This window comes from Geotrypetes seraphini, chromosome 7 (genome assembly GCF_902459505.1).
Source record: "Geotrypetes seraphini chromosome 7, aGeoSer1.1, whole genome shotgun sequence".
In the NCBI taxonomy this organism is placed as follows: Eukaryota; Metazoa; Chordata; class Amphibia; order Gymnophiona; family Dermophiidae; genus Geotrypetes; species Geotrypetes seraphini.
This window is the reverse complement of record NC_047090.1, coordinates 46,663,468-46,681,620: the sequence shown is the minus strand read 5'-3', so window position 1 is coordinate 46,681,620 and position 18,153 is coordinate 46,663,468. Positions and strand designations below refer to the sequence as shown.

At 42.9% G+C, this 18,153-nt stretch overlaps 1 protein-coding gene and 1 long non-coding RNA gene across 23 annotated transcripts in view; one reads left to right on the top strand and one right to left on the bottom strand.

Moving 5' to 3' along the window:
* Positions 1-18,153, bottom strand: part of CACNA1C (calcium voltage-gated channel subunit alpha1 C) — a 1,333,094-nt gene that overhangs the window by 1,097,822 nt on the left and 217,119 nt on the right. The gene's annotated exons all lie outside the window — the stretch shown is intronic.
* Positions 8,399-18,153, top strand: part of LOC117363431 — a 54,688-nt gene continuing 44,933 nt past the window's right edge. Inside the window, exon 1 of the long non-coding RNA XR_004540054.1 lies at positions 8,399-8,473. This is a non-coding gene — a long non-coding RNA (uncharacterized LOC117363431). The remainder of the gene's footprint in view (positions 8,474-18,153) is intronic.

The following is an 18,153-nucleotide window of genomic DNA, read 5'->3' as shown; positions in this document are numbered from 1 at the left end:
GACTCCAGCGTGTCGCCGGAAAAGTTAATTTTAAAGAGTTCCGACAGGGGGTGGGGGGAAACCCCCCCTACTATACTTAATACTGTTCGCCCTGCCGTTAGGGGGGTTGGAAACCCCCCCTCCCATTATAGAGGAAACTTAACTTTTTCCTGATTTTTTAGGAAAAAGTTAAGTTTTCTCTATAATGTGTGTGGGAGGGTTTGCACCCCACAGACACCCCCCCCCCAACGGTAGCTCTTTAAAATGAACTTTTACAGCGGCGCGCTGGAGTCTTGTGCCCAATTGTCTGGGCCAAAATGTTGGCACAGCTTTGTCTGGCGTGCTTTTGTCCCACCACTGTTTCATTCACATCTTTGGTGGAGTAAGAGGGCCAAGTCTTCATGCTTCCAGTGGTCATCTTGTCAGTTTGGCTACCTTTTTGACATGTATTTGTTAATGAAACAGGCCTACCCTCAAACATCCAAGTTTTGCCTTGGAAGTTTTCTAAAATGTTCCATTATTATGGAAAAATGTCTAAATTATATGTCTGCCTTAATCTTACCCAAAACATGCCCCCTTGAGATTTAAACGTATTGCAGACAAACAGCATAGAACATCATCTTAAAAATGTGTTTCAAAAATGGCAATATGGACATTTTAGCAAACAAAGCATCCAAATGCCATTTTGTGGATATCTTTCTCTTTTGAAAATGAGCCCCATAGCCCCAGGTACGTTAGATAGATTGTAAACCCATCGGGACAGATAGGGAAAATGCTTGAGTACCTGATTGTAAAACCGCTTAGATAACCTTGATAGGCAGTATATAAAATCCTAATAAAACTTAAACTTAAAAAAACTTAGTACACTAATCCTCTCATACAAATTTACACCCGCATCACAATAAATATAAATGTGTGTATGTACTATAATCATGCCAGTCTCTATTTCCAAACACTCCACTAGAAACAATGTTGAGCTTGCCAATCTGAACGAAAGAAAAAGCCTCAGGGGCTCATAATCGAAAGAGAAAAACTTCTAAAAACGGGCCTAAGTCGGCACTTGGACGAACATTGTCAAAATACGTCCCAAGTGCCGATAATAAAAATGGGTTTCGGACTTATTTCTAAACGACTTAGGCCTTCATAGAGCCACTGAACGACCATAGTTAAACGGGGCGTTTCAGGAGGAGTGTCGAGGGTGGGATTTGGGCAGGACGTGGGCAGGCTTAGACTTAGTCGGACTGCATTTATAACCGAAAGTTATACAGCACAGGATCAATGGAACTTGGATGTTGTGACTTAAATCATTTAAAACATGGTCTAAGTCACAAAAACCCACCTAAACTAACCAGCAAACACATAATACAGACCCCCATACACTACCCCAGTGATCAGCGACCTTCCCACCATAAAAATATTAATCAAAACTTGAAAATTGTGCCTCCAGAACATCATCATCTGGCAGCCTGGCATAGGAAAGCCTAGTCGTGCTGCACAGAGGCGTCTTAAGCTGTCTTGGGGGTGGGTTAGGAATCCATGGAGAGGAGGACCCATGCCCATAAGCCCCTGTAATCACTGCATTGATATTGAAATATGTGCACTCCCCTATACACCCCAAAAACCCTTTTTTACTGGCATATAAGTGGTTCCTGCAGCCTTAAGGGCTATTGGGGTGGTAGATAAGTGGGTCTAGGGGATTCTGGAGGTGGTTTGGGGGGCTCACCATGACCTATAAGGGAGCTGTAGTGAGGAGAAGACATGGCACCCTTTTTGTGAAGTTCACAGCAGTGCCCTGAAAGGTACCCTAATATTTAGGTGCCATGTCTGGGTATTCAGTCTATCACGTCCAACATGGCTTGTTCTAGGCATTTTTGACTTGGACGAAAAGTTGGATGAAAATGTGGTATATGGACGATTTAGTGGACGATTTAGTGCCTTGGACGATTAGATCGACAGGACATATACTCAGACGATTTTCGAAACGAAAAAAAATTGTGAACGTATTTTTCAAAAATGTGTCCTAAGCTGTTTTTTGGTTTTTTTTTTTACTTTGGATGACTTGCGACTTAGACATTCCTTTCGATTATGCTCCTCTCAGGTTTTAGGTGAGCAAATTATGCCCTATCTACCACCTGTCACATCATTGGCATAAAAAACTTTTGATTGAATGGCTAGCATCAAAGCTACTTATAAGAGTAAATATCAAGTCCCAAAATATTCTTATATCAAGTGCAAAAAGATGTTATGATGGTAAAATCAAAACATCACTTTCCACGACTAGCGTGTGGTCTATATTCCAATTAACTAGTTACTATGTACTCTAACCATGTGCATACATATTTTATAAAACATTCATGTATACAGCAACTCCACTCCAGCTCCACACAAACCATGTTCCTGGAAAAGTCTATGTGTGGTCATATAAAAGCAAGCACTTAAGCATCTAGGACCATATTCTATACACACTGCCTTAAGATAGGAGCTGGTAAGTGCCCTACCGGCGCCTAACTTGACCTTTTCCTATCGTGTGTCCCGGCTGATGGGACATTCCAAAAATGTTGTTGCCATCGTATGTCCCATGGCATGGGACATACAGTACACGACAGGAACACAAAATATTTGAATTTACAAACTTTAGACTTATTTACATTATGTTTACAATAGCCGTAAATGATAACGGTGAATAATACAAAACTTTGCTAAAATAATTACGATTGGAACCAGCGTAACGTAAAATTTATTACGATAGGAAAAGGTTAAGTTGAAAATTCTGTTTAAAAACAGAAACCGTAGATGCATACCGGCGCCTTAAACATGGCGCCTGCATTGCCCCTAAGGAGGCGCTTTATGATGCTTAACGCCACTGTAGGCGTGGCTAACATCAGAAGTGGTATTGGGCGTTCGTAAAGTGCCTCCTTAGGTGCAATTCACGTAAAAGTTATCGCTGAAAATGTAGGGCTTGAAAACCCTGGCCTACATTTCTGCCGCCTACCTGTCCCCAAACCGCGATTCTACAAATGGTGTCGCTGCGTGACTGACGCATGATCAGCCGCCGTTTTTAAGGTGGCTGACACCGACGGCACTGTTTATAGAATCCGGGCCATACAATATAGCCCCACAATTTTGTAAGAGACATTTTTCCACATGTAAAACATGCCTTACACGTGGAAAATGTTTTATAAAATCACCCCTTATATGACAATGCCAGCTTCAGAGAAAATACATCCCATCTTGAGCTTTGTGTTGCATTTCACTCTTCAGTAACTGAGCATATTAAAACCAATTCTCTTCAGTAACCCGAGGTCAGAAACCAGGTGCACGCACAGCAGAGACAAGCATTACTGGTTGCTGTAATAGGCTTCCATGGTTGATACATCTTGCTAAAATGTCAGACCTCTTGGTAGCAGATTCCCCCTGTGATGTGCCAGCCTGATAATTCATATTACCACAGCTGATAATAGGCCTTCATACAGGTAAGCCTTAGGTCTTGTTTTTAAAGAATGACATTTATCACTGAGGTACTACTTGAAGCCTGCCAAATCCTATTCCAGCATGGAAAGTTTTCTTCATGGCTTCCACTCTGGCACAACACACAAGCACGCACAGCTCCTACAATAAGTGGAAATTTTTATGTTTCATTTACAAGCTCCTAAACATAAACAGCAATGCGCTACCTTCAGATGTAGTATTTTGGCATCTTTCTCCTGACCAGGGCTGGAATCCTTGCACCATATGCTTTCTTTCACATCTATCCAAGGATTTCCTTTCTATTTTATGTTCTTGGACTCCACACCACCACACTCCACACTAAACATCACTAGACTGATTTAAATCAGATCTTAAAACCTTCTTATTCAAAAATGCCTACTCTGAACTGATTTTTTTTGCAACTAGGTTTGCCCTTTAAGAACTGTTTAACAAATATTATGGCTTCCCTTCTGTGTTTACCCTACCCACTTTATTTACTATCATATATTCTGATTCTATCCCTCTCTATCATGTGTTTGTCTAGTTGTTTTCAACCAAGATTGAAGCTGTCTAGAACTAAAAGAACTGAGAAACGAAATAGCAGAGACACTTCGCCAAATATGTAACCTCTCCCTAAAAACTGGGGAGATCCCAGAGGACTGGAAAATAGCAAATGTCACGCCCATCTTTAAGAAGGGATCAAGGGGTGACCCGGGAAACTACAGGCCTGTGAGCTTGACCTCGGTTCCGGGAAAGATGATGGAAGCAATGATAAAGGACACAATCTGCGAACACATAGAAAAAAATGGACAACTGAAGGCGAGCCAGCTTGGCTTCTGCAAGGGAAGGTCGTGCCTCACAAACTTGCTTTACTTCTTCGAGGGAATAAACAACCAGATAGATAAGGGGGAATCCATAGACATCATTTACCTTGACTTCCAAAAAGCCTTCGACAAGGTACCTCACGAACGGCTATTAAAAAAGCTGTGGAACCACGGGGTGCAAGGGGATATCTACCGATGGATCAAACACTGGTTGGCAGGCAGGAAACAGAGGGTTGGAGTAAAGGGCCAATATTCAGACTGGCAATGGGTCACGAGCGGAGTTCCACAGGGGTCGGTACTGGGACCTCTATTGTTTAATATATTTATTGACGATCTGGAGACCGGGACAAAATGTGAGGTTATCAAATTTGCTGATGACACCAAACTCTGCAGCAGGGTTAGGAACACGGAAGACTGTGAAAACCTGCAAAGGGACCTAACGAGACTGGTAGACTGGGCAAATAAGTGGCAAATGAGTTTTAACGTAGAGAAATGCAAAGTCATGCATGTAGGGAAAAAGAACCCGATGTTCAGCTACAAAATGGGGGGAACACGGCTAGGGGTGAGTAACCTTGAAAGGGATCTGGGGGTGATGGTTGACACATCACTGAAACCATCGGCGCAGTGTGCGACAGCCTCAAAAAAAGCAAACAGAATGCTGGGCATCATCAAAAAGGGTATCACAACCAGGACAAAGGAAGTCATCATGCCGCTGTATCGCGCAATGGTGCGCCCGCACCTGGAGTACTGTGTTCAATACTGGTCGCCGTACCTCAAAAAGGATATGGCGGAACTTGAGGGAGTGCAGAGGAGGGCGACTAAACTGATAAAAGGTATGGGAAATTTCTCATACGCTGACAGGTTAAAAACGCTGGGGCTGTTCTCTCTGGAGAAGAGGAGACTTAGAGGGGACATGATAGAAACCTTCAAAATCCTAAAGGGCATAGAGAAAGTGAATAAGAACAGATTCTTCAAACTGTGGGGAGCCACAAGCACTAGGGGTCACTCGGAGAAATTGAAAGGGGACAGGTTTAGAACAAATGCTAGGAAGTTCTTTTTTACCCAGAGGGTGGTGGACACATGGAACAAGCTTCCGGAGGAGGTGATAAGCCAGAACTCTGTACAGGGGTTCAAGAAAGGTTTGGATAGGTTCCTGGAGGATAAGGGGATAGAGGGGTACAGATAGAACTTGAGGTAGGTTATAGAAATGGTCAGTAACCACTTCACAGGTTGCGGACCTGATGGGCCGCCGCGGGAGCGGACCGCTGGGCAGGATGGACCTCTGGTCTGACCCAGTGGAGGCAACTTCTTATGTTCTTATGTTCTTCTTATGCCTGTCCAATGGGCGGGATAGCAAATCCTAACATAACTTGAAATCTGAATATAATCACTGCAGCAACAGTTCTCAACTGAGGAACTATGCATCAAGGCTCCTTCTGGGACCCTGCAGCTATGGATCCTGAATCTGGGCTATAAGGCAGTACTTCCCAAATTTTTATCCAATATGAGTCCATTTTAATATGTAAAAATTAATGTGATCCCCCAGTGATGATGAAACCAAAACAGCAGATCACCACTTCCCTACCCACCTCACTCGCATTCTCTTTCTCTTCCCACTACTTGTCCAAAGCATGAGGACAACAACAGTAGAAGTAGTCAATACAGGGCTCTGTGTCAGGGCCGGTTTTAGTCTTAAAGGGGCCCAGGGCAGAAATTAAGGAGGAGGCCCCTCATCTACCTATCTGTCTCCCAATTTCCCCACCCATCTTTAAATTACTTCTTCACACACAACATAAGAACATAAGAATTGCCACTGCTGAGTCAGACCAGTGGTCCATCATGCCCAGCAGTCCACTTACGCAGCGGACCTCTAGTCTAAGGCCAGCACCCTAACTGAGACTAGCCCTACCAGCGCACGTTCTTGTTCAGCAGAAACTTGTCTAACTTTGTCTTGAATCCTTGGAGGGTGTTTTCCCCTATAACAGCCCCTGGAAGAGCGTTCCAGCTTTCTACCACTCTCTGGGTGAAGAGGAACTTCCTTACGTTTGTACTTTAAAGAGTGCCCTCTTGTTCTCTCTACCTTGGAGAGGGTGAACAAGAGGGCAGACAGACCCTTCGCCAAATACAGAACAATGGATCACAAATTAGAAACAGAAATATGAATACCAAAACTGAACTGGAAACCCAAAAAGTTAACTCTGCAAGTACTTCATTTTGTACTGAACACAATCAGTGGCATAACCATGAGAAGAGGCTGGGCATCCCACTTTGAGCTTAGGCCTCCTCAAAATGAACATCTCCCTTGATGTAGCTGGTGGAGATCTCCAAGCCTCATCAGCTGATGACCACATGCTTCCCCTCCTCAGGTCCAGTGAACAGAACTTCAAAGTATTACAGAGCCACTGCCTTCCCTCCCCCCTCCCCTTCCGCTTGGCTTTCATGTATGCATGAAAAAATTGGCAGCTTGAGGATACTGCCACTAGCTGCAAAGTTTAGAGACTTCTGGTTGCCAGACTGGAGGAAGAGCTCTTCAGTTGCCAAGGCTTGGGGGATCTCCACCAGTTCAAGTATTTATATTTTGCATTCAAGCGGGGAGAAAATTTTTGTAAGCTCGTATTACAAAAAACTACACTGGCTGCCTGTGGAAGCAAGGGTCATTTTTCAATTTTGCTTGCCTTTGCTTCAAAACCATAACAGGCTCATCCCCAATCTATCTGTCTCACCATTTCAAATTTCCAGGCACAACTTGCACACGTAGTGCTTACCTGTTAGCTTTTCCATCCTTTAAGGGCTGTATCTACAAGAGATTCCTTGATAGAACATTATCATTCCAAGCAGACAAATGGAATAAATGTTTAACCAACTTTATTTCACACACACCTTCCTATCAAACTCTCAGGAAGTCAATTAAAACCTCTTTGATAAATTTCTCTGACTCCATTCCTGCCTTGATGTATCTTTAAAATGCTTCCAGATAAATTTGACTAATCTTAACATGCTAATGTAATTTGTAAGTTGTTGTTTTTTTTTTTTGTAATATCTGTATACAGTCTCTTCCTCTGTAAACCGCTCTGAACTGCTTGTGGTATTGCAGTATATAAAAAATTAAGTTATTATTATTATTATCATCATTTTGGGCTCCAGCCCCTCCCCACAAATCAGCTGCATGGCTATGCCACTGACTACAATAAAAAACATTTGTGATGCACATATCCCAAAGATAACATATTCCAGTTAATACATTCAAAATAAAACACATTTTCTACCTTTGTGTCTGGACATTTTGTTTTCCATCATCTTGGTCCCAGTTTCTCTTTCTTTTTTTGTCTATCTTTAACTAATTCTCTTTCCAGTGTCTATTGTTCATTTTTTTCTCCTCTCTTGCTCCATTTCCCTCACTATGCCTGTCTCCAACATATTGATTTTTTTTCCCCTTTCCCATGGGTTCAACTCTCTTCCTCTTTCCCCATGGTCCAACATTTTGCTCCCTCTCTTTTCTATTGTTGTGTTCTTCCCTTCCCCCTTAATGCTGAACAATGGGTTGGAAGGAAAGAGAGATGTTGCATCTCTCTCTACCTTCTATGCCCACACCTAACATTTCTCCCTCTTTCCATTTTTTCTAGCCCCAGGTCCACCATCTCTCTCTTCCCAACAGTCCTCTCCTCAAGTATCTTTTCCCTTCCTTCACTCCACCCCACTCCACATCCAACTTCTCCGTTTCTCTTCTCTCCTTTCAGATCACTGCCCACATCTCTCTCTCCCCCCTCCCTCCCTCCGCCTCCTCCTCCTGTTTCCAGTCCCATAATCTCTTCCCCTTTACCTACTCCCACACTCAGTCTAGCACTTCTTTTAACTCCCTCCCCAGTCTCTCTTTCTACTTAAAAAAAAATTACAGCTAGTAAAAGGGATTTCCTCACTCGTATGTCTTCCTCCTTCTATCAAAGCTGGTCTGATGTTGCTCTTAATTTCCATCGCTGAAAAATCCATTTTTGCTGCAGGGGATTTTCAGCTGAGGCAGCCAATCTGAAGTACTGCTTACAGCTCCCCTCCCTACTTTCCATCCCCAATGACGCAACTTCCGATTTCCACCTGGGAGGACCAGGGCAAAGGCATGCAGGGAAGGGAGCCATAGGCAGCTGTTCAGATTGGCTGCCACGGCTGGAGACCTCCTGCAGCAAAAATGGATTTGTCAGCGACTGAAGGTAAGGACAGCATCAGACCGGTGTGGATAGAACGGGGAAGACATGCCAGTTCACAGGGGGCCCACCCAAGCCACGGGACCCAGGGAAGCTGCCCTGTTTGCTCCCCCCTAACGCCGGCCCTGCTCTACGTGTTAAGTGTGCGATCACAGACCCCCGTGGATGGGCTTCTACTCTAAACAGGAAGTCCACCGATGCTGTGTGCCATTACTAGCTCAACACCAATTCAGCCCTGGAATTGGCAAATGCACTCTGAGCAAAAGATATGTTATATCGAGGAACAATAAAAATAATGTATAGGAGCTCTCATAATAATATTCTAAGAGCCATCAATGCTGCCCACTGGTTTACATACTGTATGTGCATGTTTGTTGTGCTTTGGGTACCACATTTGGATTGAGCTTTTGGAATTGTGAGCCACACACGATAAATACTTTTTTTCTCAGCAAACTTTATGAGAGCTTGCAGCTGTTTCGACATTAATTTTTCTTACATTTATAGTGTTGAACATTGCATTTTGCACAGTTGCACAATTATCACAACAGAGACTGCTCTAGAATTAAATTACATATAGCAGCGTAACAGTGGGCAGCACTGATGGCTTAAAATATTATTACAAGTACTGTTCTATGCATAATATTATTTTTTTTTATAGTTCCATAATACAGTATATCCTTTGCTTAAAGTGTGTTTGCCAGTTCCACGATTGAATTGGTGTTGAGCCTTTGCTGTACTTGAAGTTTGGGTGCCATTTCTGGGCACAGGTGACAGCAGAGGTCTAGAGGGAGGGGAAGCAGTCCTGTTTCTACCGACATATAACCCTGGGGTCCTGACCCACACATTGGGAAGAATTTCATCAAGATATTATTCTTATGTAAGGCCCATGACTTCCTCCCCTCTCCACCCCCCCCCCCCCCCCTTCTGCACTGTCATTGAGACCGGGCTGGTTCACTGAAAGTGCTCCTTGAGGCATTCCAAGTCCTACCCCAGTTATCTGCAGGCTTTCTAAGGATCAGTGCTCATTTGTGGGAAGTCAAGTACAAAGTCTTTGATGGGCTCCTGTTGTGCTATTGTTATCTAGGCTGCTTAAACAAAATAAATCATTCTGTATCCTGGTATTTGCCAGCATTTATTACACCACTTACATCAATGCATTTACAGGTTTTCATAACATTTTATATAAATATCGCTTCACAGAGTTTCTCTAATAGTGAAAACATTATTATGCCAATCTGTGTCAAAAGACAAATGTGCTAATAACACTCCTTTCTTGAAAGAGAGTATTAGGAGCACACTAGGTTTTATCGCCTCGTGAAGTTTCAACGGTTGAAGGATGGTATACCAAGTATTTTAAACTATTCCAGGCTCCTTTTACAAAGTCTTAGTAGTGATTCATTCCTGCGCGGCAAATGCAACTAATCCCATTCAATTTCTATGGGCTTCATTGCATTTGCCATGCCAGAATCGCTACCATGGCTGCATAGAAGGGATCCTTACAACACCGTAGCTTTGCTTCACAAACGTAGTTTCCATGAAACATGCAGGAAAGAAAAGCATGCTGCGAGGATACAGCCATCTTGTTAGATCTAAAGGCGAAAAAACAATGTGACAAGGCAGTGGCTGCTGCCAGAAGGATGCTGGGCTGTATAAAGAGAGGTGTAGCCAGTAGAAGGAAGAAGGTGTTGATGACCCTGTACAGGTCATTGGTAAGGCCCCACTTGGAGTATTGTGTTCAGTTTTGGAGACCGTATCTGGCGAAGGACATAAGAAGACTTGAGGCGGTCCAGAGGAGGGCGACAAAAATGATAGGAGGCTTGCACCAGAAGAGTATGAGGAGAGACTGGAAGCCCTGAATATGTATACCCTAGAGCAGGGGTGCCCACACTTTTTGGGCTTGCGAGCTACTTTTAAAATGACCAAGTCAAAATGATCTACCAACAATAAAATAATTTTTAAAAACCCCACATAGCACACTGAAAGGCAGAGAAAATGTTAATTATAATTCATATTCCGGGTTTTTTTCAGAGGTCAAGGCAAATGACTCTATGCAATGTCGCCTCAATAACAGCCATACAAAAATAGACAAATATACCCCCTCCCTTTTTACTAAACCACATAGCAGTTTTTAGCGCAGGGAGCTGAGCTGAATGCCCCACGTTGCTCTCGACGCTCATAAGCTCCCTGCGCTAAAAACCGCTATTGAGGTTTAGTAAAAGGGAGCCATAGTGCAAAATAAAGACAGAAGATATAAATTCTCATTTTGATCACTAAATTGAAAATAAAATCATTTTTCCTACTTTTGTTGTCTGGTGATTTCATGAGTCTCTGGTTGCACTTTCTTCTTCTAACTTCTTCTCACTTCACTCTGGCTGCACTTCTTCTTCTGACATCTTCTGACTTCAGCCCACTCCTGCATCCAATATTTCTTCCCTTCTTTCAGCCTCCTATATTCTTTCTCTCCTCCAGACCTCATTCTCCCCCCAACTTTTTCTTTCTTTCTCCCTGCCTCCTGTTCTTTCTTTCTCTTTCTCTCCATGCCCACTTTCTTTCTGTCTCCCTGTTCCCTCTTTCTTTCGTTTCCCTTCTTTCTTTGTCTCCCTGTCCCCCCTTCTTTCTGTCTCCCTGCCTGCCCCCTTTGTTTCTTTTCCCTGCCCTCCCCCAAGCCATTAGGTTTGCCACCGCTACCGGGAAACAGCCTCCAAGCCACCACCTCCCCAAGCTTTCCTTGCAGAAGCCTTGCGCTGACCAGGGTTCTGCTCCCCTTTAATTCTGATGTGGGAGAAGAAGTTCCGGGCCAGCCAGGCAGTGATTGGCTGGTCCAGAAATTCCTCTCCGATGTCAGAATTGACGTCGGGGAGAGGAATGCTGGTCAGCGCGAGGCTTCTGCAGGCCCAAATCTCCGGACGCCCAGGGCCGAGGAAAAGAAAAACCCATTCTATAAATCCTTCCATGAGAGCCGTTCCAGTCTCCTTTCAGCAGGGCACTTACAAAAATGTGTTCCCCCCCCCCCTCCTCAACTTCTCATTTTCAGGCTCAAGATCCCAGAGCAGCAGCAGTTCTTGCATTTTTGGGCAGAGCACCTCCTGCTCCCAACTGCCTTTCTCCAGTCTGGCAGCTTGATTCCGCCAGGGGCAGCCGGCGCTCAGCTCTCCAGTGACGTGACTTACCTAGACCTCCTTCCCGCCTTCTCCCGAAGGAAGTGACATCATCCCCCAGTCTATCAAAGATTTTCTACGGGAGAAAGCAAGGGTGTCAGGTCAAAAGCGCGCCGGGACAAAGGCGCGCGAGGAAGACAGGTTCTGGCAGTCGGGCAAGGAAGGACGCAGCGAGAATGGGTGTGCATGAAGTGATGACCGGTGGGGAACCTCGGTGAGAGGAAGGCTGATCGGCTGGTCGATCGGGACGGCAACATGAGTCTATCACGGAACCCAGGATGGGCTCCGTGATTGACTCGCATTGCCTTCCCGATCAACCGGTCGATCGCGATCGACGTATTGGGCACCCCTGCCCTAGAGGAAAGGAGGGACAGGGGAGATATGATTCAGACGTTCAAATACTTGAAGGGTATTAACGTAGAACAAAATCTTTTCCAAAGAAAGGAAAATGGTAAAAACCAGAGGACATAATTTGAGGTTGAGGGATGATACATTTAAGAGCAATGTTAGGAAATTCTACTTTACGGAGAGGGTGGTGGATGCCTGGAATGTGCTCTCGAGAGAGGTGGTGGAGAGTAAAACTGTGACTGAGTTCAAAGAAGCGTGGGATGAACACAAAGGATCTAGAATCAGAAAATAAGATTAAATATTGAACTAAGGCCAGTACTGGGCAGACTTGCACGGTCTGTGTCTGTATATGGCCGTTTGGTGGAGTATGGGCTGGGGAGGACTTCAGTGGCTGGGAGGTTGTAGATAGGCTGGAGTAGGTTTTAACGGAGATTTCAGCAATAGGAACCCAAGCACAGTACAGGGTAGAGCTTTGGATTCTTGCCCAGAAATAGCTAAGAAAAAAAATTAAAAAATTTAAATTGAATCAGGTTGGGCAGACTGGATGGACCATTCGGGTCTTTATCTGCTGTCATCTACTATGTTACTAGGTGTACGGTGTACGGTGTACGGATGCAGCCTGTTCAAGCAATAAATCTGACTGTATTACAAAACTGTATGCATGATATATACAGAAAATAAACCATACATACTGTATTCCACAGTAAAGAATCTGTGCTGCTCCACATAGTTATCATTTTAATTCAGCCTCTTAGCTTACATTATGGGCACAAAATTACAGAGAACATTATTGTTTGTGCAGGGAGGCAGAATTAGATACCATAACTGGATGTTGGTTTTCCTGAAATGGATAGAAAAAATTCATACTTTTCCATTACAATGGGCTTACTAGAACCCTCTTCTTGTGATACAGCATATTTGCAGGGTGACTAAAGTTTCATTGCTTAGGCCAGGGGTGTCCAACCTTTTGGCTTCCCTAGGTCACATTGGCCCAAAAATAAATGTTTCTGGGGCTGCGCAAACGCTGCAGCAAGACAGAGGAGGGAGCCGGCAAGATGGTAAACACCCGGGGGCAGCAGAGGAAAACACTGCATCGCCCTTGCCCAGGGCCGCACAAAATACTTCACGGGGCCACATGCAGCCCTTGGGCCGCAGGTTGGACGCCTCTGGCTTATGCCTACCCAGAGCAGCCTCCTGTTGTGCCATTTTGAGTCTGACATGCCAGCACTGGGATACTAAGGTCCTCTTTGACTAAGGTGCGTTAACCGATTAGCTAAACGCCAACACATGCATGTTAGTCTATGGACACATTAGCATTTAGCGTGCGCTAATTAGATTAGCGTATGCTAATTCAATTAGCATGCGCTAATCGGTTAGCGCACCTTTGTAAAAGAGGGAGTAGAGAGAAAAGCATGCCAATTTAGGGCCATTAGAGTTAGGAGAAATTATTTTTTTCAGGCTGGTGTGAGGCTGCCAGGGGAAAAGATCACAGAGACGGAAAAACATTTTATTTTCCCTGGATTCAAAAACTTCGGACATCATTTATTTATTTTATTTTAGTTTTTAAATTTACGACAAGTATATGCCATACATAACAAGCAATACATTTGTTAGAGAAAAAGAGCAACCATACTCGTAGATATAATCCCTTCAAAAACATAACCAAAAGGGAGCTAAATTATGCCTACATCATCAAGTACACCAGTTTCAAAGCATCCAAGACACAATTCATGGGGAAAAAAAAGATGCAATAATCAAATCAAATACTTCACTACTGATATACCTAATCCCTTCAAGAAGAAGAGCAGTTCCTTAGTAGACAAAGCTTCTACTTGAGTATCCAGAGTTTTGTTGCTGAGAAAAAGCATAAAATAATAATTGAATCTATCCTGATTACTAACCTCTCTTTTATAAAAGTGCGAAAGAGGTTTTTAGCACTGGCCAGTGCGCTGAATGTTCTCTGCTGCTTCAACAGTCATAGAGTTCATATGAGCATCGAAGCAGCGCAGAGCATTCGGTTCACGGGCTGGCGCTAATAACCTCTTCCGCGCTTTTGTAAAAGGGGGCAAGTTAAATTAGATACTTAGCAGATGCTTGAGAAAGCACCTTCTATTTTTTTTTTTAATTCTTTATTCATTTTTAAAACTACAGTTGTGCACAATAATTAGTACATTTACATAGAATATAAAAATTAAAGCACAATAAACTTACAAGGATTAATAACAAAAAATTATTTCCCCCCTCCCACCCTTCCATCAATTAATCAATAAATACCAATACAACTATCTAAACATACCCCCTAAATCAATTCCAAAACGTATCCCCTCCCCTTCCCCCCTGGATGTGTATGTTTTTAAAAGATCATCTAAAATGGTCCGTCCTTATTTAGTTAATGGTTCCCAAACATCCATACATTTTTTGTAACTTCCCTGCTGAATGGCCATGAACCATTCCATTTTAAAGACATTTTGCATTTCCTGTTCCTAAGATGATACACTGCAATGAGTGAACTTTATGGTTCAGGAACTGATAAGAGGCGAAGCAATTCTAGACCTAGTCATTAGAGCATAAGATTTGGTGCAGGAAGTAATACCATGTTTCCCCTAAAATAAGACACTGTCTTATATTAATTTTGGGCCCAAAAAATGCACTAGGTTTTATTTTGGGGGATGTCTTATTTTTTTCATGTACAATGATCATCTCTCCCTTCCTCTCCTCCACCCCAATTCTGCCTATTTCCTTTCTCTCCCCCACATGTGCAGCATCTTTCCTCCCCTCTCACCTATCCCCTTGTGTAGTATCTTTCTATCCCTCCCTCCCATCCCTTGTGCAGCAGAACCCTTGCAGCTTCAAATCCTCCCTTCCTCCCATCCCCCCTTGTAGCATTTTTCTATCCCCCGCTGCTGTGCACCTCCCCTCCCCCCTGCCGATCCATCTCTCCCTCCCTCTGAACTGCGAGACAGAAATAAATGTACCTTATAACAAACCAGCAGGGTTGGCAGCTATCTAGACAGGCTGCTTCACGGCCTGGGCCGTTCCTCTGCCACGTTGCTGATCACATCTTTAAGCTGCCAACAGATTCAGATGACATCTATGACTTCAGACTTAACACAGCTTACCACTTAAAATCACCTGGGGCATTGGATAACTACTGCTGCTATCTAAATAAATGGCTTAGCTACCACTATCCATGGAAATAGCAGACTGCCTCTGCATTATCCAAATAGTGCCTAAAATAATAATAATAAATAATAATAACAGATTATATACCGCAATACCATGAAGTTCTATGCAGTTTACAAAGATTAAGCAAAGGTACAAATTGATTGACTTTAAGAGGGGAGGAAGAAAGAGGGTTAATAGGACAGGAAATCCATTTTTGAGGAGAGAGTGATCAATAGAACAAGTTAATGGCTATAGAGGGGAGAGAGAAGAGAGGATCAGTTGTCTAGATACTTTAGGAACAGGTGTGTTTTCAGACGTTTCCTAAATTCCTCATAAGTAGTGGGCGAAAGCAATTGTTCTAGGTCTTTACCCCATGATGCTGCTTGGTGCGAGAGAAGATGTTCATGGTGTTTTTTCAGTTTACAACCTCTCACTGGGGGAGAAACGAAGTTGGAATGTGAGCTTCTCTTGTGTCTGTTGGCTCAGAAGACGAAAAGGTCAGTTATATATTTAGGGGCAAGTCCGTGTAGTGCTTTGAAGCAGAAGCAGGCAAATTTAAACTTTACGCGCGCCTCCATTGGCAGCCAATGCAGCTGCCGGTAGTAGGGTGTCACTTGGTCAAACTTCCTCAGCCCAAAGATCAGTTTGACTGCTGTATTTTGCATCAATTGTAAACGCTGCATGTTCTTTTGGGAAATTGCTAAATAGGTGATGTTACAGTAGTCAAGTAGACTCAGTACAAGGGATTGGACTAGGGTTCTGAATGCCGCTGTATCGAAATAAGCTTTAATGGATCTGAGTTTCCAGAGAGTGGAAAATCCCTTTCTGATCAAGGAGTCCACTGGGCTCTCATGGTTAGGCACTGATCCAAAGTTACACCTAGTATCTTTATGGTAGGTTGGATAGGGTAATTAAGATTATTGATACATAGTGGTGATTTTGTGTCAAGCAGATGTGGCGAAGCAACGAAGAAAGTTGTCTTTTCTGAATTAAGTTTGAGCCTAAAGGTTGTCATCCCGTGCTCCATCACGTTTATGGCTTCTGAAGCTTTAGGAATAGTTTCAGAGATAGAATTAACGAATGGGATGATGATCGTAAAAATCATCTGCATAACTAAATAGTTTTATCCCTAACTGGGTTAGCTGCTTGCCTAGTGAGGACATGTAGATGTTGAAGAGCAATGGAGATAGCGGAGACCCTTGTGGCACACCGGATGGATTGCTCCAGGTATCTGAAAGTGATGAAATTTCTGATCAAATTAGGTGCCAGAGTTTCAAGCTGAAAAGTCTTGCAACTTTGGAGGTTGTCATTGCATGTTTTGTACCACAGGACCTAGCTTATGATGTTAGTGCAAGACTTAATACCAAGTTTCAAGTTTATTAAATTTTAATATACCGACCATCAAGCAAATATCTGGACGGTTTACATTGGATTTTAAAAAAAATTGACAGTTAAGAGTAGAAGCAATTGAAAACAAAGAGTATTAAGTTATTTAAATATTATAAAGTGAACATTAAAAACAATAACAAGACAGACTTGACAGTGAGGAGAGAGGGAGTGGATGGGTGAAGTTACATTGTAAGTAGAAAAGAAGAAAGAGGGGTTGGGAAAAAAACATGTGGGATGGGGATAAGATATATTGAATGTTTTTGAAAGCGAAAAATTAAATTACAAAGAATAGAAATTAAATGGAAGAGAATGCATCTCGAAATAAGAAAGTTTTTAGGCTTTTCTTAAATTTCTCAAGATTTTGTTCGTCACGTAGTGGTTGTGGAAGGGAGTTCCACAATGTCGGGGCAGTTACTGCAAAGTTTATTTTGCGTGTATAATAAACCCTGAGGAAGGCGTGTTGTCTGAAACACAGACTGTGTTGGGTCCCTAGGTTGGTAATAAGGTTGTATAATCACTGCAATCCTTTTTTCAGTACAATAAATATTGCCTGTATCTTGTACACAGTCTGCAGTTTTCTTTTTGTTTTCTGCTAGTGCAAGACTTAGTGCCTGAAAATGGAGGCTTCCAAGTTTAGGCCTGCTACTCCTTCACCTAAATATAGGAGCTTAATTTAAGTGTCTAGTATTGGATATCAGTGTGGAACTTGTGAAAGGTCTGTTTACTAAACAGCAATGGTTACTGAAGGAAGAGGAGGTGGTAAGTGATGCATTTAATGTACGTGCTGCAACTAAAAAAAACCCCAATATTGCTTCATCCCTCCCAAAAAACAGCAGCCTTCAAATTCTCTTACCTTTAGACCCCTAAACACCAGGGACACCCTTAGTATAAAATATGAGGATCCAATGAGGTAGTGGCATTTGAATACTATTGGGGGAGTTTGTTGGGGGAAGGGGTCTAGCTACACCCCCCCCCCCTCATACAAAATTCAGCAGTGTGACTGATTTTTGGTATAAAAAAATAGGATCACATAATCCCCTACTTTCAAAAACTTCATTGGCAGCCCCTAGAAGCAAGAGTGTTGTTCAAATTTGCCTGTCTTTGTTTCATATCTATTCTTGGTTTGGTCCCCCTATACCTGGTCTCCCATTTTAAATTGGATTGTTCCACCAGGCCTACACGCAGAATACATATGTTTAGCCACCCTACAATAAAAACCTGCCGACACAAAAGATTTCTTGATGGAACTCTTGCTTTCCAAGCAAGTCAACAGAACGATTGGCTAGGTAACATCATTAAGCACTCCTCGATTTGTAATCAAGAACTCTTAAAGCCTTTTCCCTGTATTCTACTTACATGTACTCGATGTCCCTACATTGTAACTTTTACTCTGTCTCTCTCCCTCCCTACAAATATCCATGTATTCAAAGACTTCATTGTTATTTTTCGCTGACTGTCCAGTCTCGAACTACTATGGCTTTGGCGGTATATAAAAATAAAACTTGTACCTATAAAACAAGTACCTATAGTATTTTGTGTTAAAGTTTTTGGCTTGTGGAACGAATCGTCTGGCTTCTGAAACGAATTATGCTCGCAAACCAAGGTTTTACTGTATATAAAAAATAT